We start from the raw sequence: 25,800 nt of genomic DNA, 5'->3' as shown, positions 1-25,800 counted from the left end.
TTTACCAACAGGAAAATATACCCGAGGAGTAGAGGAAATGTACTCTTGTCCCCATCTACAAGAGTAAAGGGGATGCACAAGACTGTAAGAATTACAGAGGAATAAAGTTAATGTCCCACACAATGAAGATCCTAGAGAGGGTTCTTGATGGAAGACTGAGGAAGGAGGTGGAGATTGCAAAGGAGCAATTTGACTTCATGCCTGGTCGATCGACCATTGATGTTATCTTTGGGTTACAGCAGATGATTGAAAAGTTTCGAGAAAACAACCGGAGCTACATCTGGTGTTATTGATCTGGAGAAGCGTACGATAATAATGCCAAAGCAAGATGTCTGGAGGTGTCTGAAGGAAGTGTCAGAAGATACCGGAGAAATATGTCAGGTTGGTGCAGGAGATGTACAGAAATGTGAAGACAAGAATCCGCACCTGCCTGGGAGAGACAGAATTCAAGTGACGGTTGGCTTGCATCAAGGGTCAGCATTAAGTTCGTCCCTGTTTAATATTGTGATGGAAGTGGGGACAAAGGAGGTAAGAGAAGATACCTTGGACAATGCTGTCAGGAAGGTTAGGGACTTTAGATACTTATGTTCAAGTGGAAGAGGATGGAGAAGCTGAGAATGAAGTGGGTGCCGATCAATCTAAAAGGCAAAATATACACGACAGTAGTGAGACCAGCTATGGAAACTGTGGTCCAAAAGAAAATAACAGCAGGATGGAAGTAGCGGAAATGAGAATGAATGCTTAGGTGGATGTGCAGTGTGACCAGAAAGGATCGTCTGAGAAATGACTATGTAAGGGGAATGGTGAATGTTACGAACTTAGGAGCGAAGATACAGGAGGCAAGGCTGAGATGGTTTGGTCATGTGATGAGGAAGGATGGACGAGCATGTGGAAAGAAAGGTCATGCAGATAGATGTGCAGGGGAGGAGGAAGCGCAGTCGGCCAAATAAGAGATGGAGGGAGATGGTGGAGGTGGATTTAAGGATGAAGAATTTGGATATGGTTGCAGACCAAGACAGGAGGATGTGGAAGACACTCACTAAAAACAGCGACCAACTTAATGGGACAAGCTGCAAAAGAAGAAGATTGGAGTTTTAACATTATATTATTCCGATATGTTTCACTCTCCCGTCTGTCGCTACAAATAATCCAATTGGAACATTTGTAGGGATAGAAGGAACAATCGAGAGACAAATTCTTATTACGATTCCAAGTTCCAATAAAATCAGTCGATCCAAGTCTTTGAGTAACTTATATGCAAAAATACGGATGGAAAAACAAATCTAATGGTGCATAAGTATTCCGTGAAATGAACCTAAAGGGAATTCACCCATTCAGATAAAATCAGCCTTAAGACGTGTCATGGAGGATTATCCACTGTCTTCAGTATTAGTTAGAAGGTGCAGTTGTGTCTAACAAGGGTTTCCTACCAAGCACTAATACACTGGTGTCCAAAAGCTAAGGATGAACTACATTTACTTGTATATGAAAATATTTTCATGAATACAGCCAGATGTGGATATGAATTTATTGCTAGCATATTAATAAAGTATATTACACGAAAATGCGTTATATATTTCGTACACATTAAATTACAATACGTTTTTGGCAAAAATTACAAATTTCCTAAGGACGTAGTTAAGGTATTAATGTATTGTGTTTACAGAAAATTATGCAGAGAGACATTTCAGTGTGGAATATGTCCACACTGAACAGCGATGCTGTTCTTACAATGTCTTACCTTGGTAGATCGTGTGGCAAACTGGCTCACTCCTCCTTCAAGAAAAAGGATAAGGCCTTGTTTGTTTTCTGGAGGGAATTTTCGAGCAACAATGCGTCTCCCTATTGCATACCAAACCTGTTCTATGGGGCAGATCTGGAGAACGTGCTGGCCACTCGATTTGATTAATATCGTCGGTCTGCAGATGTATCACCATTGCTTGTGTACGATGTGGCGTGGCATTGTCATCCATAAAAATGAATTCTTCTCCTACAGCACCAAGGAATAATCGAGCATGACGTTGAAGAACTTCGTTGCAATATCGTTCGCCAATTATAGTCCCTTTTCCAGCATTTGTAGTTTGGTATAATGCTTCCCCACACCTTGACCCCAGCACTGCCTTATCTATCTCTTTCAAGAACATTCTCGTGATGGTAATCACGAGAATATTCATATTTTCACACAGAAATGAGGAAGCTCTGTTCAAAATAATTGTCCAAATGATTGGGTTTTACATATTGGTATTAAAAAGATCTAGTTTCAGGTGTAAAATATAAAAAAATTTAAATGCCATTTAACTACTCTGTTTTATTTTATTTCTAATTAATGTTATGCAACTTTATCTGTACATATTGGCATGTCTCCTGTGGTTTTATTATGCTATTATATTATAATAGCATATAATATGTATATTATATGGATGTACATATATATATATATATAATGATAATGCATTATATAACTTTTTGTAACTTTATGCATATCGTAACCTGGACGAACTGTTGCTCTTAGGTTACACATATGATTGTCAAAATTTTGTACTAGAACATGAAGCTTACAATAAAATATCTATCTATCTATAATTTTTTTTATTTTATCTAGTTTGGTGTGTATCCTACTACTGTTCTTAGAAATTTATTTCTGCTGATGATATTCTTTGTTGGTGTGTTTTTTTGTTCTTTGTTGATAAGCATTACCACTTTCATTCCAGATTAAGTGTTTTCCAGAATCGGAGGAAAGACTAAAACGACTCTCATCTATAAAAAGTACACTAGCCCATTGGTGTCTTGTCCAAGTTTTATGGATAGAACACACTGAAAAGGTACTCTACAATGAGCTGTGGACGTATAGGCCTACTTGTCGCAGACGCCTTGCCACAATTTGTCGAGATATTATCGTAACTATGCTTGAATCCGACTTGCATGCTGACCTGCAATGGTACATCAATTACGTTTTGCTGTTATAACCAAAATTCTCCTCATGCTTCGAACTCTTAGTAAACATATCGATCACATTTCATTGGTTTGAAAAGATACCATGATACCATGAGAAAAGCCGATACGACTCCCATCGGAAATCTCACGGTATGTGAGATTTCAGATGAGAGCCGTTTTAGTCTTTCCTCCGATTCTGGACAGCACTTGATCTGGCATTAAAGTAGTAATGCTGACCAATAATTCTTCCCCGCGTGAAATCATCTAGATAACGTCTCTGAGACGTTACAAGACATCAAAGTTTGCAACTTTAATTCCGTCACGAAAAGAGCTGCCTTTAAACACAATTCGCTAAGAGTAGACTTTTGCATTTTATCCTGTTGAGCGCTCCACGTGACCCCTTTGTACGCGATTCGAAAATTTGAATGCATACTCACTTTTTACAGGAAGTCGACAGCTATACAAATTTCCAGAAGCTTATTCGTTTGGATTTGCTGTTGTAATCTTTAGAGCTCTCTACCACACACACACACACACACACACACACACACACACACACACACACACGTAAAGCATCTCATCATGATTAATTTCACCATTAAGGTAATTAATTGCCGATTGGTGAGCAATTAATTCACCAAAAAATAAAAACAAGTGGAAGATAACGAATAAGTCGGACGAACATTGAAGATAGAAAAATATTTTATCAGGATTTCAAAAGAGTGAAATGTTTTATTTCTATAGGATTCCTCTAATTCGAAATTAAATAGCGAATTACAATAGGATGATCTATTCGACGAATAACTGGGAACGTAATACATAACAAAACTAAAATGCAACTTGCACAGCACAATTCTACAATCAGCCATATTTTATGTCGATTGTCCGCAGACAATCAGAATCCCCCAGAAAATCAGAAGTTGGAATGAGAAAATACCACCAGTATTTGTGAAGAATTTAAAGAAAATACAACGATCTGGATGTGGGACAAAACCGAGACAAGAAACTTTCTGAATTATCAAGAAATTTTAATAGAAAGTTCATCATGATTTGTTTGTTCATCCCGGAACAAACTGCAATGGATCCTCCATGTGATAATAACATCCTTACTCCTTGAAAAAAGCATTAGATAAAGAATTGAATTCTCGAGTGGATGGGATTTTATATTAAATGTATACAGATCATTAAGGCGAAGTCAAGTTAAAAAACAAAGGATTACTTATGATGGACAGCGCCCATAAATGAAAGACTCGACTCCCTACTAATGGAATATCCCCAGTATGTAAGTAAAATATTTTTACAGTTGATCCACCTTTGGCAGTGACCTTCTAATGTCCAAGAAAGATTCTGTTATTTTTTGCTGAATACGCAATATTACATAATTTCCCCCCCGTATAGAATGCGTATAAATAAATTTACTTACTGACAGTAACAATTTTGCTTTTCAATATCATTGGGATGACACTGTTTTTCAGTGAAGGAGATATTTTCAAGAGCCTTGCTGATAAGCTTTAAAGAATAGGAATAGTTTCAATTCCATTCAATTTCGACTGAACCAAGGACAGTTCTTTCAATTTGTATATCAAAATACAAATGCAAACATTCATTCGTCAGAAAAAAAGAAGAAGAAGAAGAAGAAACATTCGAATTTTGTAAGTCAATCTTGGATAATCCTGTTCAGCATAACAGTGGCGTAGGAACGTTTGGGCATTCGGGAAGTTGCCAACAGCGCTAGAATATTTTACTAATTATCGAAATTGTCACACTATAAAAGGCACATAGTTACAAATTTTCCTAGGACTCTAAAAGATTAGTTATGCCGTCAGAATATAATAAATAAATAAATAAACCCTTGGATGAAGGATATAGAATCAGAACTGAGGGGGAGGGGATGCAAAATGCTATTACTAAAGAAATGGTCAGTGACTAAGCTAAAAAAATTGAAAAACTGGAGTGCACCTGGAAAAGCTGAATTCCACAGACTGCTCTAACAATGAATGGTTAGAGCAGAACTACAACCTTCAAATTTAAGTTTGAAGGTTGTAGTTCTACACACAGGAATAGAAATTTACTTCGATACTCAACAACCTACCAAGAAATTTAAAACCCGTAGACAATTACAGAACATTAAAACACGAACTCTGGAAGCTATACCAACACAGTCAATATAGCATTAACACCTATATATGCACTTCAGAAATCACCAGCATCCAACGCCTACATTCCATCAAAACAGTACCAAACAACATAAATAATGAAGGCTAATCACACTCTCTTCATAAAAGCTAACACTAGCTTCGAAGTAGTAGGGGGGATTAATCCGCCTCATTCAAGTAATCCTCATAATCATAAACTGCAAATCATTGTAATGTATATGTAAATACGGTGTATAATAATAAATGATGATACTGAAATGGAAAAAAAATTACGTGTATTTATATTCAAACAAAAACTATTAAAAAGAAATTCTGTATGATAATAATAAAAAAAAGGCATTAGCTGATTTTTTTTATGATTAATAATAATAATAATAATAAGTTAACGCTTTTTTATTCCCTTATAGGGAGTAGGCGAGGTCTTTTAACCCTATCTAGCTTTTGGAGACTGAGTGGGCAGTTCTCAATCTCTACCGGTAGTCAATCAGAGATACATGGCCCATAACTATCACTAATTATAAGCCGCCACCGATGAAGAGACCGGCAAGCAAATGCTGCCATCTCTTGGTACCTAACCCTAACAGGATATGTTACTGTCTGAATTAATGTGGGTTCTGCGGTCGATTTTCTTGAGTTTAAGGGATGAAAAACCCGAGTTTCTGGGAGGAAAAAACCTCACCGATGCAAGAGATCGACTAACTCGGGAACCGGTCGAAGATAGGCTTAGAAAAAGCTCTTCCAGTCGGCGACTATAATTGAACTGAAGTCTATCTTCAATCTATATTATTAAAAAAAAAAACCGATTTTAAAATAGTATTGTGAAAAGTGAAATGAATGCATTCAGCATTCCTATTGCATGGTAACAAAAAAGAAACAGATAATGTAAATTGTAAATCAAAATAAACTGTAAATTGAAATTGAAAGACAATATATTATTATTATTGATTCAAAAAAATAGCAATGTTAAAAGTGAAATGAATCCATTCAGCATTCCCTACTGATAACATAAAGTAAACTGTAAATAGAATTTGTGAATTAAAATGAACTGCAGATTGAAATATACATGTAAATGACAAAATGCAAAAATAATTATGCATATATTTATATAAAATTATTCCACAACCAATGTTGTTAATATGAAATCTCTCTCTCTCTCTCTCTCTCTCTTCACACATTAAACGAATCATTGTGTATATATCTGAAGGGGAAAAAAGTAAAATACATTGTTAATATTATTATTTATACAGATTCAAATAAGATATTCACTTACCATTGTGTACTGAATATTTGAAGTGAACAAAAATGTAATAGTAATACTTCAATTGTATATTTGTAAATAATTTGTATATGTGAAGAGGATAATAAGCTTTGTCAAAAAATATTATTTTTATTACGGGCTACTCCATCGATGGAAGCCTTAAACATCCTGCCAAGCACTGTCCAACATTTGCAACAGTATCTATCATACATTGTTTTGAACTCATTCATAGTCATGATACCAACAACAGAATGACACATTATTTCACTCATTCACCAATCTTGAAGCAAAAAATCTAGTCTTGACACTCCTGCTAACTGCACTTTTGCTCAGTTTCCAATGATGTCCCTAGTTCTCCCATTACCAGACCTGTTCTGAAAAAATTCCTCTGTACTAATTTTGTAAAATCTCTTCAATTTTTTCAATTTCAGTAATTCAAAAATTTTCAACCTGTTCTCGCAAGGTTCATTCCAAAGACCTGCTACCATCTTGGTCAGTCGCCACTTGATTCTCTCCACCTCTTCTTCATTGCCAAGAAACCCAGCTGAACCAGATCTGCACACAGTAGGCAAGATGGGATCTTACCAGTTCTCTTATAAAAATGTATATAGTAACCTGCTTTAGCCACTTTTGCAATATGCCCTCTAAACTTTAATTCCCTACCTATTAACACTCCCAAATCCCTGGCTTCATTAACTTCCTGGAATATAGTTTGATCAATGTGGTATGCAGCTGGAAATCTTTACATCCAAATGCTCTACCTAATTTTGCATCACCGGCAAACAACTGAATAGTTCTCCTATATCATTAATGTACAAATTAAATAGTAATGGTGCAAATTTTATAGTTTTTTTTTTTTTTTTGCTTTTATAGTTGGCTATTTCAGAGGACAGATGTGTACGGAATTATTTAGCAAGTATCCGGTTGCGTATTCACACAACTTCGAGTAGACACTTCCATGACATTTAAATCGGGAACCTGTGAGGACTAGCCCGCAGCATCACATCATGCTGCAAGGATTATGACTAAAAGGTTAAAAGAAATTTGAAGTACAAACCTTCTTCTTGTTGATGAATTAAATGATTTCCAACAACACGCTACATCTTGACTATATTGAGTTTTGCCATTTCCATTTAACTTATAAACCAACGCTTAACTGTTAGCATATATGAATATCAACATATGGTATGGCGGGAGGAAAAAAATACCGAATAACTACAACTATATACGTTCTGGAATAAGCGGGTTTATTAACAAAGAAAGATATGTTTACACATGATGATATATGCATTCACGACTATCGGCGGAAATCTTGGTTGACTAAAACATTAAAGACGGTAGATTATTTGCTCAAAATGGGCACCTTGTCTTTGAAGACGGGTTTCGTAGCGCACATGCGAAGGTTCTCGGTCATCTTGGAGAACAATGGTTGGGACATATGCTGGACATGTATAATTTGATCCCTCAGTTCATCAAAGATTAAAGACGGGTCATTGTGGAATATCCACTCCTTCAACATATCCCAAGCAAAGGCTTCAAGTGATGTGAGATCTGGAGAACATGAAGGGTATGGGAATTCTGTGAACCTGGAAATGAGCCTCCCAGGGAAGTTCTCTGATAAATAGGCTCTAGAACCATGTGATGTGCGACAGGTTCTTCTTCCTATTGGAATACCTGTGCACGAAATGGAATGTTTTTTGCATTCACACATCCTATGCAGATCCTGGGTGAAAGGAACGAACATATTCTCGATGTAGGATTCGATATTCAAGGTCACAGTTACACCAGTCTCTTCAATGAAACAGTACCCAACTATACCATGGCCGGAAACTGCATGCCATGCGGTGACCTTCTCGCTGTGAAGAGGTTTTTTTGGACAAATTCCTCGAAAAACTAAGAAACCTGTAGGTTTGTTTGTTTACATGACCATTTAGATGGAAATGCGCTTCTTCTGAGAACCAGACGTTGTGGAGGATGGACAGATCTTCATAGAAATTGGCCAGCACGCGTGCGCAGTATTCCCAACGTGCAGTGTAATCCGTTGCTGTTAAACACTGACCCACTGACTGACGCACGAAAAGTCGCCCGGCTCTTTAAGGATTCTCTGTAGTGGCCGTCTCGGTATCCCAATGTTTACCCCTATTCGTTGTTGACTTCGGAGACTGTTACATTTACTCCAGCACACACCCGTGATTCTCATTGTGTTAACGGTTCGTGTCTCTCCTAATTCCCTTTGCATTGCGACAAACATTCCCTGTACATCGGAATCTCTCGATTAAGGCTATGATGACAGTATTGCTTGGTGCACGATTACGGAAATGACGAACAAACTGCTCACAAGCATGTCGCAGGCTTAGACCATTTGCTCTACCAACTCTGTATGAACAAAAATGATGCTCCACAACAAACTCTTTTCTTCCAATGTCAACACCATTGCTACATGTGCTCTTGTATTGATGTGCATGCAGACGAAAACAGCATATCTAGCGCTCGTGTACTGACGGGGATGTCGAAGTTTAGTGCTGTTTTTGTTTTGTTTTTTCTTTTCTTCTGGCATATTGCATTTGGATAATGGAAATTCTGTGGTTTATAAGTTGCTGAGTTACTTGATTTATTATTCTTAGTATTCGAAACAAGTGGGATGTTAAATAACTTTTGCAACTAGTGTAGGATGAAGTTTAATACATAAAGGAAATCACGCTTAAAAACGTATTCTTCGCGGCTAGATTGGAATAGTTTGAGAGATTGTATCTCATCTGTTACCTTATACAACCAAGTGGTGACATCAGTGCCACTGTAGCTATGTGAAAATTCCTGCAGAAATGGTGCTTGAATCCACAGCGCTAGGCGGGCCGAATAATTACCATTTTTAATTCGATTCTAGTCGCCGACTAGACGATCATTTTCTAAGCCTTTCTTCGATTCTCTTCCGACATCAATCGAGTTAGTCGATCTCTAACCCGGAAAATAATATGAGTGTTAGGATTTAGGATCATGGGATGACTACCATACTCTCTCTTTCCTGAAAAGTTTTGATTTAATTCATATTTCAGGCTCTCTATCAGTGACGTTTGAAGGATGGAAACTAGCTGTCCGTTTGCCATAAAAGTTAGGGTAAAGAAGATTCTCTTACTCCCTTTTGGAGAATAAAAGGTTAGAGGAGCTATTTATTTTATTTACGAGATGGCATCATATGGTCGTGATGTGCAAAATTGAGGATAGGAAATATAGGCATACGAAATGAATATAGTGTGATTTCTACAGATGAGATTTCTGCATGTTAAGTGTCCATGTTCTAGAAAAATCTATTCTTATCTGATGGGGAAAATCATGTGATGTCACAAAAACATGTCTGAGTTTGGCATAAAGCCAAATTCACACTAATACTCTGACAGATGTCAGATATGCAGTTATTGCACAACAAGTGGAGATTCTAAACCTCCCTTTGCACTGTCCTATCTCGTATCCAGTGATTTTTCCATTCTCTTAGATCCATTGAAAGGACAGCTGCAATTTTCAACCATTAGGGATACACACCATTGTTTCTTGGTTACAGATGCTTGATATCAATTTCTTTTATGCTGGAATAGATGCTTTAGTGGTATGAAATAGACGAACAAAGAATGACTATGTAGCAAAAGTGATGCAATCGAGGCCGCATCACTTTTGCGATATCAGTTGCATTTCTGAAACTAAGGTTTTAAATCCTCAAAACAGGCAAAAATCAGCTAGAGAATAATCGTAAATAACAAACAGAATATATTGGCTTCATAACTTTCGTCGTTTCAGCCACAATTCTGAAGACTAAAATCAACAGCAAAAAAAAAAAAAAACCCTTTCACATGTTACCTTATTTTTTAAAATATTTTCTTACCTTCTGCGAAACTAAGTTCATCCCTCCGTGTGCTGACGTAATAATATTTGTTCCCGAGTATGCATTTGCAGAATTAAAAAAGCAAGTTTCTTATGGGTGAAAATTCACATTTGTGACACCAAAAATCAACTAACTATAAAATCAACTGAAAAGTTAAAATTAATACATTGTCTAACACCTCTTCGTTCCCCAAACGGAGCAGGAATTACTATTTCGCCCCACATCATATTAGCCCACCATCAAATCAGAAAAATCAATGGTAAGACTCAATCGTATCTGCATAGTAATGCTAGTTAGCATTAACAAATCAAAATGGTGACGGTTGTGTAGCGTATTCTTGTGTCAATTTCGTCTTTCCTTAGACGCTAGTTAGTTATCGCACTAATCTTTCGATAACGAACGAGAAGACAAACTGCCAACCGATTTCCCAAAAGTTAGGACTCTACTACTACTACTTCCTTTCGTGATTAAAAAGTCTCAAATAATTAGTTTATTATTTGTTTTTATATTTCATTTAATGGTTTATATAGCGTAGAGTATTCAGAGAATTAAATATTAAGAGTATTAAATTATACACTTACTAATAGATTTATATTTATTTATATGTATATATTTATATATTATGAATAGGGATATTTCCGAACATATTAATAAATTTAGTATTTAGTTATATAGGGAAATTGTAGATAAAATTTTGCAATGTCGGGTGTGGTAGAGGTAATAGTTGCGTATAGTAGATGTAATGTGCTTTGAGGAAAGCGGTGGTTTTCATGTGTCAGTATTAACGGTTACTCTTTCCACCGAACAATATTGTAATGCAACTTTTATAATAACTCATAAGTGAAAATAACTAATTTATTTTTGTGTTGTATAAAATTTCAGGTATGTCTACTTATTTTGAAATTATTTACAGTAGCACGGACTCCGGCTTTGGTCATTATTACTAAGTTGAAGCAAGGTTGTCGTTTTATTTTTTAGACTAACACTAATTTTGTTATTCTGATATGTTACTAAATAATTTCAGTTCACTGGAAAGTATAAGGCTATTGTTGTAAAGCGTGGATTAATTAATAACTGGTAAAACTAATCCCGTGTATTCAGAATCTTAAAACGTACAGTATACAAGGTGTACGTATTGTCAGTTGAAAGATAATGCGTCCCCCTCCTCCACGTCATAAGACTAATTGTGGGATGGCCTGTTTGCATTACACTAAGTTGTACCATTCCTTAGGATTATTTACAATCTGCATTCATGCGATCCTTTCGGAAATCGGTCTGATAGAGAGGTGACAATCTTTTCCTCCTGGAAATTAGAAGTTTCATCCCGCAAAACAAGCAAACTGACCAGAACATGGAATTTACAGACAATATACTGGCCTCATTGCTTTTTCTACTCTGTAACCCCACTCGATCGACCTTTCGGATAATGCCTTCCATACACCTCATTCTCTTTGGACGAAAATTACACTGTGACTAATGCTTTGTGCAGCTTACAAGAATGACTTCCATATCCTCTCTCTTCTTGTTCTATAGATGAAAACCAAACCAGTGTCTGTCAGGTAATTAAAACAGACTTTGGTTAAAATCGAAAGGAAGTTTACATTTAATGAATTTCTTTAATTCCTTTTGTCATTCACTGAACTTAACACAGAACTAGCATTCATTATACTTGAGCAACAGCTGCACAGCATCCCTTTATATTCAAACTGCATACTCACCAAACCTGCTACTCCCAGTCTTTCATTCCATCCATCTCAGTTCTGTGGAATGGGCTCCCCCATGAAGTATTTTCAAAGGACTACAATCTCCAGCTATTTCAGAACAGATTACTCTGTTCTTTACTCCAGCCCACTCTCAGCATTTATTTGCTATAGGTCTGCTGCCTCTCGTGTGTGGGAATGATATAAATAAAAATGCAAAGTAATATATGGTATAAATAGTAAGTGAAAATAGACAAAAAAATTTTACCATAATGAAATTATCAAGAGATGAATGGACAGGGACTTCTTTTTGTAAATCTCTTGATAACAGTCTAAAGCATCATATATTTCTCTTGACTTTTAAAAAGAACTATGAGGCATTAGGAGCCATCTTTTTCATCACAAAATGTTACTTGCCTTTGAATCATTAAGCTTAGCAGATAGTACTTTTGGATTTGGTTTTCCATCCATATAGTTCACAATTTTTCTCTGTCATAAATAGCACCAGAATGTTTTGTTATCAGAGGAAAAGGAGTAGTAGCTATAGTATTCAACACTGAATATGAGAATAATTTTTTATGACAAGTAATATTAAGTAGAGTGATGTGGGCAAATATCAGAATGGGGAACTGGACAATGAGACTTATTTGTGTATATGGACCCACAGAATCTTCTATTAAGGAAGAAGTGCAGGGGAGTTTTTCAAGGCATTAGACAAAGCAACTGACACAATGAAAAAGGAAAACTTGATCCTTGGAGATTTAAACAGCAGAGTAGGAAATGATTACCAGACATTGAAAAATGTTTTTGGAAAATTTGGAGAAAAGTGCAAAGTGAATAATAATGGTAAGTTGGACTAGTTATTACTAACACCATGTTCCAACATAAAATTGGGCACAAATTCACATGGAGAAAAGATTCAAGAAGCATCTTTGATGTATAAAGATGCATAAAAGTCTCATTGAAGTCTCATAAAAGTATTATAGTAGATAGCGATGTTTTCCCACTGATTCAGATTGATCTTTAGTTTAGTTTGAGGTTTAGAATATATAGAGGATTTGAAATAGGAAGTGGTCGCTATTTAGTTTTGAACAGGATTTAATTTAATTTAATATTGAAAAGGAGAGTGTATAAGAAAGTTTTAAAATGAATCAAAGTTTGAGAAGCTTTTAGAGGTGAACTGCACAAACATCATTTAAGAAAAAATTAGAGTTTGTAAACAAGAACCAAACTCTGGAGATTCAGTGGCAAACTCTAAAGAAAACATTGACTGATTTAGACAGAGAGACATGTGGTGAGGTTATCTGTAAGGATAGAAAAATCACAACTCCATGGTGGGCTCAGGAAGTTAGAGGTAGTGAAGGAAAAGAAGAAGACAGCATATCGAAAGTTCCTGGCAAGTAAGTCAGCTTGTGCTCTTAGAGAATGTAAAGAAAAATTGAAAAAAGTGAAGTGCTGTGTAAAATTAGCTGAACAGAAGTCATGGAAAAACTTTGGTAAGAACATAGAAAATAAATATCAGGAAGGTGGTAAAATATTCTGATGGCTATTGAAAAAGCTTACAAATGGAGGAAACGGTATTGTAAAAGCAATTGGAGATGATAAAGGTGACAAGGTAAAGGCTCAGGCTTCATTGTTCGTGATAATCTGAGCAAGAGCTCTTGCTCTCTTAAGGCTTTTGCTTTGAGAGAACAATTTGAGTCTTCAGGGAGAGGGTTTTCCGGGGTGACGCGTGTGTGTGGGGCCTTGCCAGTGGACGCTTTTTCCTGGAATATGAGCGGTTTTACTCATTGGTAGGGTGAGCTTGTCGATGAGCAGAGCCACCACTGAGTTAAAAGGTGACATGGAAACTGAAGATAAAGATATTCTAGATGCCTGGTGAGGAGTAGATTTTTTATATGGAGAATCGTCAGTGAATAGAATGCATTACTAGAATGTGTTATTAATGCAAGGAGTGTTAAGGATTTGAGATTCTATATGATAAATATGTTGTCAGTTGAATGAATCTCCCACGATAAGTCTGTTGACTCCATGGAGGGTGTAATAATAATAATAAAATATTGCTAAATGAAACAAGCAATGTTAGTATGGTGATAGAAAACTCCCAAAAGGAATGTGGTCAGGAATACATATTGATATTTGAAGTAGAAAAAGCCATCAGAAACTTGATAAGGGAAAGGCAGCCGAAGTAGATGAAATTAAACCAGAAATGCTTAAATATGGAGGTATAAAAGCTTTAGTGGCTGCATTGCATAATTCAGAACTCCTGGTCAGAGGGTGAAATTCCAGATAATTAGGGTAGAACTCTCATAGTACCCATCTACAAAAAGGGAAATAAAACAATATAACAATTACAGAAGAGAAACGACTAAGAAGAATTGTGGAATGGTAAAGAAAACAACTGGGTTCAGGCCAAATAAAGGTTGTCAGAATAAGATTTTCATTTTAAGACAAATAGCTGAGAAATCTTGAAGCAAGAATTTGTATTTAAGTTTTGTAAATCTGGAAATGACATTATATATATATATGTGTCAAGAGGAAATCTCTTCAAAACACTACAGTTATATGGTGTAAATGGGACATTATATTGAGTAATAAGTAATATCTAAATTGTAAGTCAGCTGCTGGAAGCTTTTTCACTTGGTTATACTATAAATTAAAGATACCAAGAAATTATATACTTGGTTTAATCTTATCTTTGGCCTTTCCCATAATGCATAGCATTATACATGTCTGCAAGGATATGGTCTTTGCATTATGGGATACTAAGGCAAGTGATGCGAAATCTTAGCTTCTATATACAGGTTGCCCCAGTCCTGAAAATTACACTTGGCTAAAGCATTAAACGAAGTATATAATTTCTTGCTATCTTAAATTTATTGTAAGTCAGCTGTTAGAATTGAAGGAGACACTGGAAGATGGTTTGATGTGCAGCAAGGATATACGTCGTTTCCACTGTATGGATCACGAAATGCGTATTAAATCTGATACCAAAATAGGCAAAGTTAATCTTAGCTCTTTATGCAGATGATGTTATACTTCTAAATAAATCCAGTAGCAGTCCACAAGATTCCCTGACTGAATTGAATAACTGTTGTAATACATTTGGTATGAAAATCAGCAATAAAAACAATGGATATAGGCAAAAACATTGAAAACATCAACTGTATCCTGAATGATGAACCTATGGAACAAGTAAAACATTTTTTTTTTTTTTGGCTGGGCTGTTTAGGCACAAATTTTAGTGATGATGGCAAATTAAATATGAAAATAGATAACAGATTTAGTAAACCTGGTATGACAGGAAGTCAGTTGAATAAATTTATATGGAATAAGAGAGAAATTTAGTCAAGCCACTAAATTAGCTGGGTTAGAAATAAAACACTTGATCAATGATTAGAGAAAACAGATATGAGAATTCTGAGAAAGTGTTGAAGTGAACAGATGGCATCAATCGCAGTATCATATTAAAAATACGGATATTAGGAAAGAACTTGCCATTGTTAGCATTCACTAATGTGTTAGTAGTGCTAATCTCAGGTAGTATGGTCACTTAAACAGAATGAGTGAGGAAAGATTAGTACAGTAAATGTTCTTTGCCAAGTTGGCAGAAGAAAAAAAAAGAGCTCAGAGGAAGACCCAGATTTACCTTCGATACAGTAAAAAGTGTCTTAGAAGGCAAATATAAGATCTGATAATGTTGGATTCTTCACAGATAACCGATCAATTTGGAGGAAAATTGTTGATCGGAAGTTAATCATGGTGTAACTTTTCATGTAGTGCTATTATAATATCCTATACACCCCTGAGGGTACATATGATGTTTTGTTATTATTGTTGACTAAAGAAGTAGATCCTTTCATGTTTCTTTATGCAGGTAGCATCTTTCATATTTTTATTCAGTGTTGATAATGTGAGACCAAGATCACATCCCATGACAGTTAAGCTTTCTTCGCCTTCATATTTCTTTATAATTTTCATATCTAGATCAATTTCAATACATTTATTCATGTTTTGATTTTTTCTACTTCTGTTACTTTTTCTAGTCGTGATTGTACTCTACCATGTTACAAACAAACACTAAAAATTATTAAACTGTATGAACACAAATATGCAGCACATCTGTGTTCAATAGTAAACAAAGTGAGAACTGAAGAAGGCACACACATGCACTGTGTGGGTAGTTTGCCTTGAAGAGGACTGCTATTAGGTGGTACTTGAGTAATGTTAGGTGCAATAAGCAAAATTTTTATACTCTTATTTTTATTTTATTTCTTTTCATGGCCCTTCCAGCATATATCCTCATTTATATAAGTTGGGGGTCTGACTGTATTTAGATTTCTGAAAGCAGTATTTGCTTTTGTCAGCCTTTGTGTTATATCCATGCACAGTCCCACCTTCCATATGTTAACCTACAAGTATGTAAAATTTTTAATTTCTGTCAATTTTAATTTCTTTATGATATTTGTTAAATTTAAGAACTTTTTATATTCAAGTCAAACTTTTTCAGCTGTTTTATAGTCTGATTTTGCTGATATATCAGTGTTTTAATGCTAAAACTGTCATGTGCATAATCTATATTTTCAGGCTTCTATGATTTTCCAATTCATTCTGCTCTTTCTACTTCTAATAAGTATTCATAATCCATTGAATGATTATTAAAAAGTAATGGAGACATTCTGCAGCTCTATTTCACAACATCATTCCTTATCCCAAACCATTCTGTGTTTGTTGTACAACGTTTACTTTCTTCATGCATTTTATTTCGCTTATCACATGATTATCAGGAATTCCATAGCTTCTAATAATTATCCATAATGTCTATTAATACTGTCAAAACCATTGATAAAGTCTATAAAATTTAGGTATAAGTAGAACTGAATTCTATACTTTGCTCAGTGACATTCCTTAAAGTAAGGAATGTGATGTACAGTACTTCAACCCCTTCTAAAATCAGCTTGCTCATGGTTTAATATATTTTCTTCACTTTTATTGACAATTTTACAAAACATTTTTATGGATACCAACAGACTATAATTGCTACATGACACATTAATTTTAGTGTAAAATTAAATTTGTACTTGATATTATATACCGATTTTCATTAATCACCAGCATTAAGAAGCATTGGGCTTGGTCTGGGAGGGTGACCACCTGCTAACACTGAGTGCTGCTGGCTTTTTTTTTTTAAATGTGAAACTAAAAGGGCTGATTGTTGATAGTGCTTGGGAAGTTGTAAGCATTTGTCGACCCATTTCTCATACAGAAATGGGTCGACATACCAGCTATAGTCTATAAGGAGCAGCATGGGTTTACTAAAGGAAGGCCATGTTTGTGCAGTTTGTTCATATTTTATAACAATATTATGGCTGAACTGGATATATGGAATGGATATACATAACATCATGTTGAATGTTGCTTAGGCATTTGATAAGATACCACACGAAAGACTGTTGTATAAACTGGAGAATATGGGATTGGAATATAAACTCTTGACTTGAATCAGTGAATGGTTGACAGACATATCAAAAAGTGGTTTATGGTGGGTGTGAATGCCAGATTTAAAGTGACCAGTGGTGTACCTCAGGGTTCAGTCCTTGAGCCATTGTTGTTCAATCTAAACATTAATGACATTAGGAAGGATCTAACAGGAGAAGTGCAATTGTTTGCCAATAATGGGAAGATTGGCAGGGCAGTCAGGGATACTACTGATATCCAGCACTTACAAAATGATTTGAATAGGCTGGAAATTTGGGCAAATAAAAATTGCTGTCAGTTTAATGTTAGTAACTGTAAAGTTATGCACTTTGGCATGATGAGATTTCTAGCAACATTAATGAGGTTATGCAACAAGAAATTGATGAGGCTAGGGATCTTGGCATAATGTTGAGTATGAATTTGAAGTTCAAAGGTCACCTAGCAAAAGTTGCAAATACAATTCAGAAGATAATTGTGATGTTGAACTAAACCTTGACATGTAAGGATAAAGAAATAATTTTGCCTATCAGATGGAATACCTAGAATCAGGAGAATAAATCAAGTGGGAATTAAATGGATGAATACCATCATTAAGCTGGAGCTAAAAAAAAAAAAATGTGGAGGGAATTAAAGGAGAAGAGTGACCAGCAGCCACATAAGCAGTACAAAGCACAGGCAGAAGGGTAACCAGTGTGGTAAGAAAGGCAAAAGCATTATGCCTTTTGCAAATTATCTTTGGCCTGCTAGCAATGCAGATTGAAATTAATCCTAAAATATTCTTTCAGTATATTTCAAGTAAAAGGAATTTATGGCAGAATGATTTTAATGAATGCCAATGGTAGGGAGGTAACTGAATCAGGTGAAATAATAGCATTACTAAGTAAACACTTTGCAAGAGTATATCATTCAGGTGGAGACATTGCACTAACAAGAGAGGCAAAGGCTTATATGGAAACTGAAGTAAATGAACTGGAGATGCAAAGCATATTATTACAGAACCTTGGTGTGAATACAGCTGTGGGATTAAATGGCATACCAGCTCGAGTTTTAAGTGAAGGTGCTAGGTTTGGGAGGAGGTGGAGAGGATCAAGAGGAAAGTGACCAAGATGATATCAGGTCTATGGAATGAACCTCATGAGGAGAGTTTGAAGATTTGTGGCTTGCAGAAATTGGTTGACAGGTGGAAAAGGGGTGATATGATTGAGACAGAAATTACTGAAGAGTTCTTACAAGATTAATACAGAGGAAAGTTTTCAAAACACATCTGGCATTCTTCTAATAATCTTAGGCCACATCATATTCAATAAAGCAACAAACTCAATCCTTTTGTGATGCTCCTGGCAATTGGTTATAAACATAACAAATTACCACCTAGTCCATTCTTATAATTAGATATGCAATCTATTTGGTCTTGTAGTACTTTCTCTTTTCCCTCCCCAGACACATATTCTATAAAGATCTGAACCCAAAACATATATTTTCACCCCTTCGCCAAATTCATAACCATGTTCGAAGCGATTCATATCTGTATCATGTTTGCATACCATAGCTGAATTCACACACATTTCTCCCTTGATGATCTAGTTTCTCCTGACTCTTATCCCAATAAGTAATTTTTCCAGACTCCTGATGCCAAATAATAGTTTTGTCAGATGATAATAATTATGTCAGTTATATTGTTTTCCACATTTAAAATCTCGTTACAATTCTCCCCATCTTTCTAGAAACTTATACCTTTCAGCAGCACACCATTTTTATCCATTATTTCATATTCTTACTTTCTTCTTTCAGGGCATATTTTCCTTCTACATGTACAATTTCCAGTGTGGTCTTACACTACAAGTTTTTCTGTCCATGTAATAATTTCTTTGAATTTCTTTAATTAGTTGAGACTTAACATTTTCTAATAACCTTTTAATTTCAGGCCTTTTTCTTCTGTATATTTTCAGATCTTGTTTTATAATCACTCTTTTTTCTTGCTCTTTGTTAGTACCCAATATTACCACTTCCTTATATACTATACTAAAATTTTTTTTTTCCATCTCCTTTTTATGACTTCTGGGCTTTCTTTGTTTGTAGATTCTCATTTTCCAAAATTTCACATTATTTATCATAACAGAAAAATTCTCCTTTTATTTTATTAATTTTTAACTTAGGCATATCCTTCCATTTTGATTTTTAATTTTCCTGTTCCCACTTAGTTAAGTTTAGCTGTCACTAATGATCAAAGTCTACATCAGTTCCTTGCCTTGCTTGAACATCTAGGTGAGGTTTTAATATATTCTTCATTGTGGTGTGATTAATTTGGCTATGGTTTTTATTATCCAGGTCATTTTATGTATTTTATGTTTAAATAAACTTACTTCTATCACAGAATTTGTCATTTCACAAAATACTAACAGCAAATCATTCTCATTTCTTTGACTGCCATAAGATTCATTACCTCATCTTTATTTCTTTTGCCAACATTGGCATTCATTAACACCTATAAGAAAGGGTACAAAGGCTGATAACAAAGATGGTGTCGGGACTGTACAATGTTAGTTATGAGGATCGGTTGAGAGAGGGTGGACTGCAGAGTTTGGTGAATAGAAGAAGGAGAGGTGATAGGATTGAGACTTTTAAACTGTTGAGAGGTGGTTACAGGGTTGACACTGGGGAGCTCTTTCACTTGGTTGAACAGCGGGAAGGAGTCATGACAAGGGGGGGGCCATCCCTGGAAGTTACAAAAGGAAACTGTGAGAAAGAGGGTGAGGAGTGGTTTCTTTGCATGGAGGGTGGTTGAGCCATGGAATGCATTGCCTGATAGAGTGGTGAGAGCGAGAACGGTCAATGCATTTAAGGAGTGGTATGATAGACTTTGTGTTCCCTAGGAGGGACCCCCCCCCTCGATGAGTCTTGATAGACTTGTTTCTTAGAAAGGACCTCCCACGATGAGTTTTTTGACTCCATGGAGGCCTGAATAATGATGATAATACTCATGTCATGATTTATTTGTTCTGTGCACTTCTGTAATTTTTCATAATAGATCTCATGTTCAAGATCTTTATCATTTGTTGAAGCATAAATTTACATGATGGTTATTTTAATACATCTAAATTTATTCATCAGATTCCTGATAAGTGTCCTCAAGTGGTGTATAGTATACTACAGTATGCTAGTGGTACTACACAAAGCTTACATTGTTACTACTAACTTCCCATCGACAATTTTCCTCGAATTTATATTAACAGTATAACAATATCAAAACACTAAATAATGAAAGGATGTTCGTTAACTAGATTACATTTCACTGGATTTCAAACCAGCATCCTCAGAGCAAAACATGTTATAGTTTACACATGGCAATGAGATAAGTGAAACAATTCAAATTGTAATGGACAAAAGATCTGAAGTCCTAATGGTATATAAAAGAAGTTATTACAGTTGTGTTGGAGTTCATCTTAAGGTGGCTCCCAAATTTTTGGCAGATTAATGCAGCCATACTCGTTAAGGTCAGGAGAATGCTTCATAGCCATACTGACTCCAAAAATAGTCTCTCTGACTTGTAACTACCATGTTGGCATGCTTCTAATTCTGTGTGATGTCCAAAGTGTGGTCTGCCATTCCTGACTTGCCATAATAATGGTAGTAAATGTATTTGTTCTCCAGGTCAGATGTTAATGGATCTTCTTATCATGTCTATAGCAGGCTAAGTCATAGGGAATTTTTACTTCTCCAGTATGTGTTACATCACTTTGCTTTTAGGAAATGGATCAGAGTTGCTAATTTGACATGTGGTTTGAGTGGTGTAAGAGTTATTTTATTTATTTATTTTTAGTACTTTAGCTATATTTTCAGCCATGGATATATGTAATAGGCATAGTGGTGTTTTGCTCTTATGCATTTAAGCAGAGAGAAATTGGGGATCATGTAGTACTTTTTATCTATTTTGTGGGGACACTCGATACATAGTCTTGACTCTGTGTGTTTTCAGAATTCCATACTTTAGACCTGGATGATGATGCAGTTGTTTATGCAGATCTCTCTCTCTCTCTGTGTTGGCTTTCTGTAAATGGAAGAAAGATGGTTACTTTCCTTTCAGATGGTTCAGTACTGTGTTAGAGGGGAAAGAAAAAAAGGTTATGATTCTTTCTCTGATGTGAAGTGAATTTTTGGGTGTCGACTGACTGATTCCATTGTAACTTAACAGTTACAATGGAATCCAAAGTGTCTTGCCCATAAGGTCAAATGGCAAACACATCAGTGAAGCATAACCAGACTGAAGGTTTGAAAGTAGCATTGGTAAGTGCTTTGTTCCCAAGTTGCTCCATGTAAAAGTTTGTAGAATAATCTCTGGGAAGGGTTTCTATATAATTAATTCAGAGGATATTATTCAGATCAGAACTGGTGGTGGGAGAACTAGGGGGGACACCTATGGAAGCTGAGCAAGGGTGTTAGAGCTGGGTACTTTACTTTTAGAGTGGTAAATGAGTGGAATAAGCTGCCAGAGTCTGTTGTGGGTGCTATGACAGTGAGTGAGTTCAAGGCAAGGTATGATAGATACTGTGAGAATGTCAGACATGATGTTTAGGTCCTCCCTCGATGAGTCTAAGGACTCCCTGGAGTCGCCCGTAATAATAATATGTCTGGTATGCATTTTCTACTCTTCTGTTTAGATCTCCAAACAAGCATCAACTTTTCTCTTTTCATTATATCAGTTATCTTCTCTAATGACTCAACATTCCTTTACTTCTTCCTTGGTAGAATCTTCTGTGTGATTATTATTAAGAGAGAGACCTCCATGGAGTCAGAGACTCATCGAGGGAGACCACATACCACACACACACACACACACACCCCAGCTATCATACTTATTCTTGAATTCATTCACACTGCTTGCACTCGCAACATCCAACGGCATTCCAATCACGCACCACCCTCTGAGAGAAAAATCTAGCCCTCACCCCCTTCTTAGCAGCCTTCATTCTCAGCTTACAATGATTCCCTCTTGTCCTTTCCCCACCCTTCATAAATTGAAAAATCGCATTCAATTGAAATCCTGTATGACCCTTTCAGAAGTTTGTAAGTCTCAATCATATCACCCCTCTTTCTTCTGTTTGCTAGTGTCTGCAGTCTATAAATTCTCAATCTGTCTTCATAATCAGTATTCCACAATCCTGATATCATTTTTAACACTCTCCTTTGTACCAATATATCAGAATCACAATGGAAACCAGGAGACCAGACCTGTGCACAATAGTCCAAATAAGGTCTTATCAAGGCCCTGTAAAGAAGCAAAATGACTTCTTTATTTTTACATGTGAACATTCATTTCAACATTGCAATTATCTTTTGAGTTGTATTGGCAATCTTTGCCACATGGCCCCCTGAACTTCAACTTCCTATCTATTAACACTCAAAGATCTCTAGCCTCATCAGGTTCTTCTAGCCTAATCCCACCAATATAATACAACACTGACACCCATTTTCCCATGCCCATAATTCAAGCCTATTCAAATCATTCTGCAAGTACTGCATATCAGCAGCATTCCTGATTACCCTACCTATCTTTGCATCATCTGCAAATAGCTGTATGTCGCTTGTCAAATCCTTTCCAATATCATTAATGTACAGATTGAATAACAGTGGACCAAGCACTGATCTTTGTGGTTACACCACTTGTTACCTTAAATCTTGCAAACTCGCATCCCCTGTATACTTTTTGATATCTATCAGTCAGCCATCCTCTAATCCATACTAATATTGTATAACCGAAACCCATTTTTTCCAATTTATGCAACAGTCTACCATTCTGTATGCTGTCAAAAGCCTTAGCAAAATCCAAAAGTATCATGGTGTATCCGTTCACCTTGTCAAGTTAAATGGTAACATTGTTATAGAATGTGAGAAAGTTGCTAAAACATGACCTTCCCTTAGTAAACCCATGTTGTTCATTGCAAAGTAGAAATTCACTGTTAACCCATTTCTGAATGCAAGCCCTAACCAATTTTTCCAAAATCTTCACCACCACTCCTGAGATACTAATTGATCAATAGTTGGATACATCGGTCTTTGCACCACCCTTGTGCAGTGGAATTACCATACCTTCCTTCCATTCCTGTGGAATCTTCCCTGTTCTGAGACTCATTAAATAGCCTGGCCAGTTCAGCTGAACACTCTTTTAGCACTTGCTAATATCCCATCAGTCACTATTGCTGAATTCTTATTCAATTTATGCAACAACTCTAATACCTCATCCTCAAACACTTGCGTTTTTTCATCTAGTGAAGAGGTAACAGTGAGCTCAATGTTGTGTACATCAGGTTGATAACTTTTAACAAAATGAGCACTCATTAGCTGAACAATGTCTTCTGCATCTGTAACCCTCATGCTATCAGCATTTAGAAGAATTATTCTTTCATATACTTGCAGCATATTGATAGAATTCTTGTGGGTTATCTTTAGCACTCAGAGCCAGTTTCTTTTCATATTCACTTTGCTTTTCATACAACAGTTGTGACTATTCTAGCTTGCTGCTTATAACGTTCATAATGGATGTCATCCTTATGCACACAATATTCCTTCCACGTTGTCCTTTTCTTACGAATCTCTTGCTTAATAAGATTACACATTCATTTGACTCCTACTCTATTTATTCTTTGAACTCTCGGGACACATTCTGATATCGCATCATTTAAGTATTGTTTAAATGCTTCCCATGCACATATTCTTTCCATCCAGCAACTGATCCCATTCTGCTGAACTCGGTATAAGTTGGTCATAATTTCCTCCTTTTGTAGTTCAGCATGTAACCTTTCCTGAATGGAACATTTATAAACTTAGTCACTTCCCAAGTGAGTACTGCATGATCACTGTCACAAACCGGAGGCAGAATATTTGTCTTTACTGAAACATCCTCTGACACTATAATCAAATCTAACACTCTTTGCCCTCGAGTTCCTTCTGTCACACACTTGCTTGAGGAAGTTGTCCTGCAACAGCTCAATAAATGCATTTTCATTCTTCTCATGAGATTCTACTACCACCCAATCAATATTTGGATAATTGGTCTCCCATTATGATTACTCTTTTCGTGCTCATCTTTTCTATTTCATAATGCATTTCTTCATCACTAGCAACTGATCCACCAGGTCTGTAACAACACCCCACTATGTAATTGATCTTATTAGATTCCACCTCACACCAGATGGCTTGAAACTCACTGCCACATGAAATATTGTTAGTAGTAGTAGTACTACAATCATAGGTCTCAACTCTGACTGGATTCAAATGATCCAATATCATTAGCAGCACACCTCCTCCTCTCATATCCTCTATCCTTCCTAAAAATACTGTACCCTTGACACTCGATACCAGTTAGTGTGTCTGATTCTGATAGCCAGGTCTCGCTAATCCGAGGTTGCAACATATTGTCTAAGGCAACAAACTCTATTCCTTTGTTTCTGATACTCCTAGCATTCATATACAGACATAATAATCTACCTGTTTGTTCTTTTGTATTGTCTTATCCGCAGTCTGCCTGACACTGTTGGACAACTTGCAGATCTCTATTCTTCTCTAACGCTTTACATATGTAGACATCTTTGCACACATTTGAAGGATCCGAACCGGACGAACACAAACCTAAAATTGTTCTCTCCTCGTCAACATTTCCATGACAAAGCCCATTCCCATCATTAACAGAGTTATATAACATTGTTGCTCTTACACTCACATCCACACCATTCCTCCCTTTATAATTTAGTTTCCCTGATTCTCTGAGTTAGGTCTCATACCAGTTAGTTTTTTTAGACTCCTGATACCAAACACATTCAGGTGTAGGCTGTCCCTCTTATACAAATCCAATCTTCCCTCACACTCACTCCACAATTCAAAAACTCTCATCCATTCCTTCTACAATGCGTCGAAGGAATTCTACTATGCATCGAATCGTTTGCCATCATAACCCTTCTTAATTAATTTTTCTCCTTAATTTTTTACTTTTTTCTTTTTACTTCTCATAGCGAGGTAAAATACTGACGATTTTCACTTTCTCACACTTCACTCTCGCCTCTTCGAACAACCCTTTCATGTCCTAAAATCATAAAGGTCAGAATTAGTTTTGTTGTCTAATTCCCTTCTTGTGTGGGCAAACTTTGATGTTTGCCCACATCTCTAACACCTGCTGTTCAAGATTATTCTCTTGATTAGTGTTGAATCCTCTATTTCTTCCATTCCTTTCCTTGATTATTATTGCCTGAATAAAACTTATTTAGAAGAATCATGTTTTTGTTGTTTTCATTTCATTAATACTAATCATGTCAGTGTGTGTTATTTCATTCTTCTGGTTTTGCCTTTTTTTTTTATTTTTTTATTTTTATGCTTATGGCGGTATCTATCTTGATTTATGTGGTGTTG

General features: G+C 36.0%; 1 protein-coding gene across 3 annotated transcripts in view; it reads left to right on the top strand.

Moving 5' to 3' along the window:
* The window catches only part of LOC150093822 (protein lifeguard 2-like), a 355,713-nt gene that overhangs the window by 130,289 nt on the left and 199,624 nt on the right, over positions 1-25,800 (top strand). The window contains exon 1 of one of the 3 annotated variants that reach the window (XM_090413185.1): positions 10,939-11,104. The exons of 1 other annotated variant lie outside the window; for it this stretch is intronic. The gene's annotated coding sequence lies outside the window, so the exon portion shown is untranslated. Of the gene's footprint in view, positions 1-10,938; positions 11,105-25,800 lie in introns of those variants that run through there. One more of the 3 variants, XM_090413187.1, reaches the window with a different exon arrangement.

The sequence above is a fragment of the Typopeltis vanoorti genome, chromosome 23 (genome assembly GCF_054136105.1).
Source record: "Typopeltis vanoorti isolate ZY-2024b chromosome 23, IOZ_Tvanoo_1.0, whole genome shotgun sequence".
NCBI classification, from domain to species: domain Eukaryota; kingdom Metazoa; phylum Arthropoda; class Arachnida; order Uropygi; family Thelyphonidae; genus Typopeltis; species Typopeltis vanoorti.
This window is presented reverse-complemented; position numbering and strand designations above follow the sequence as displayed.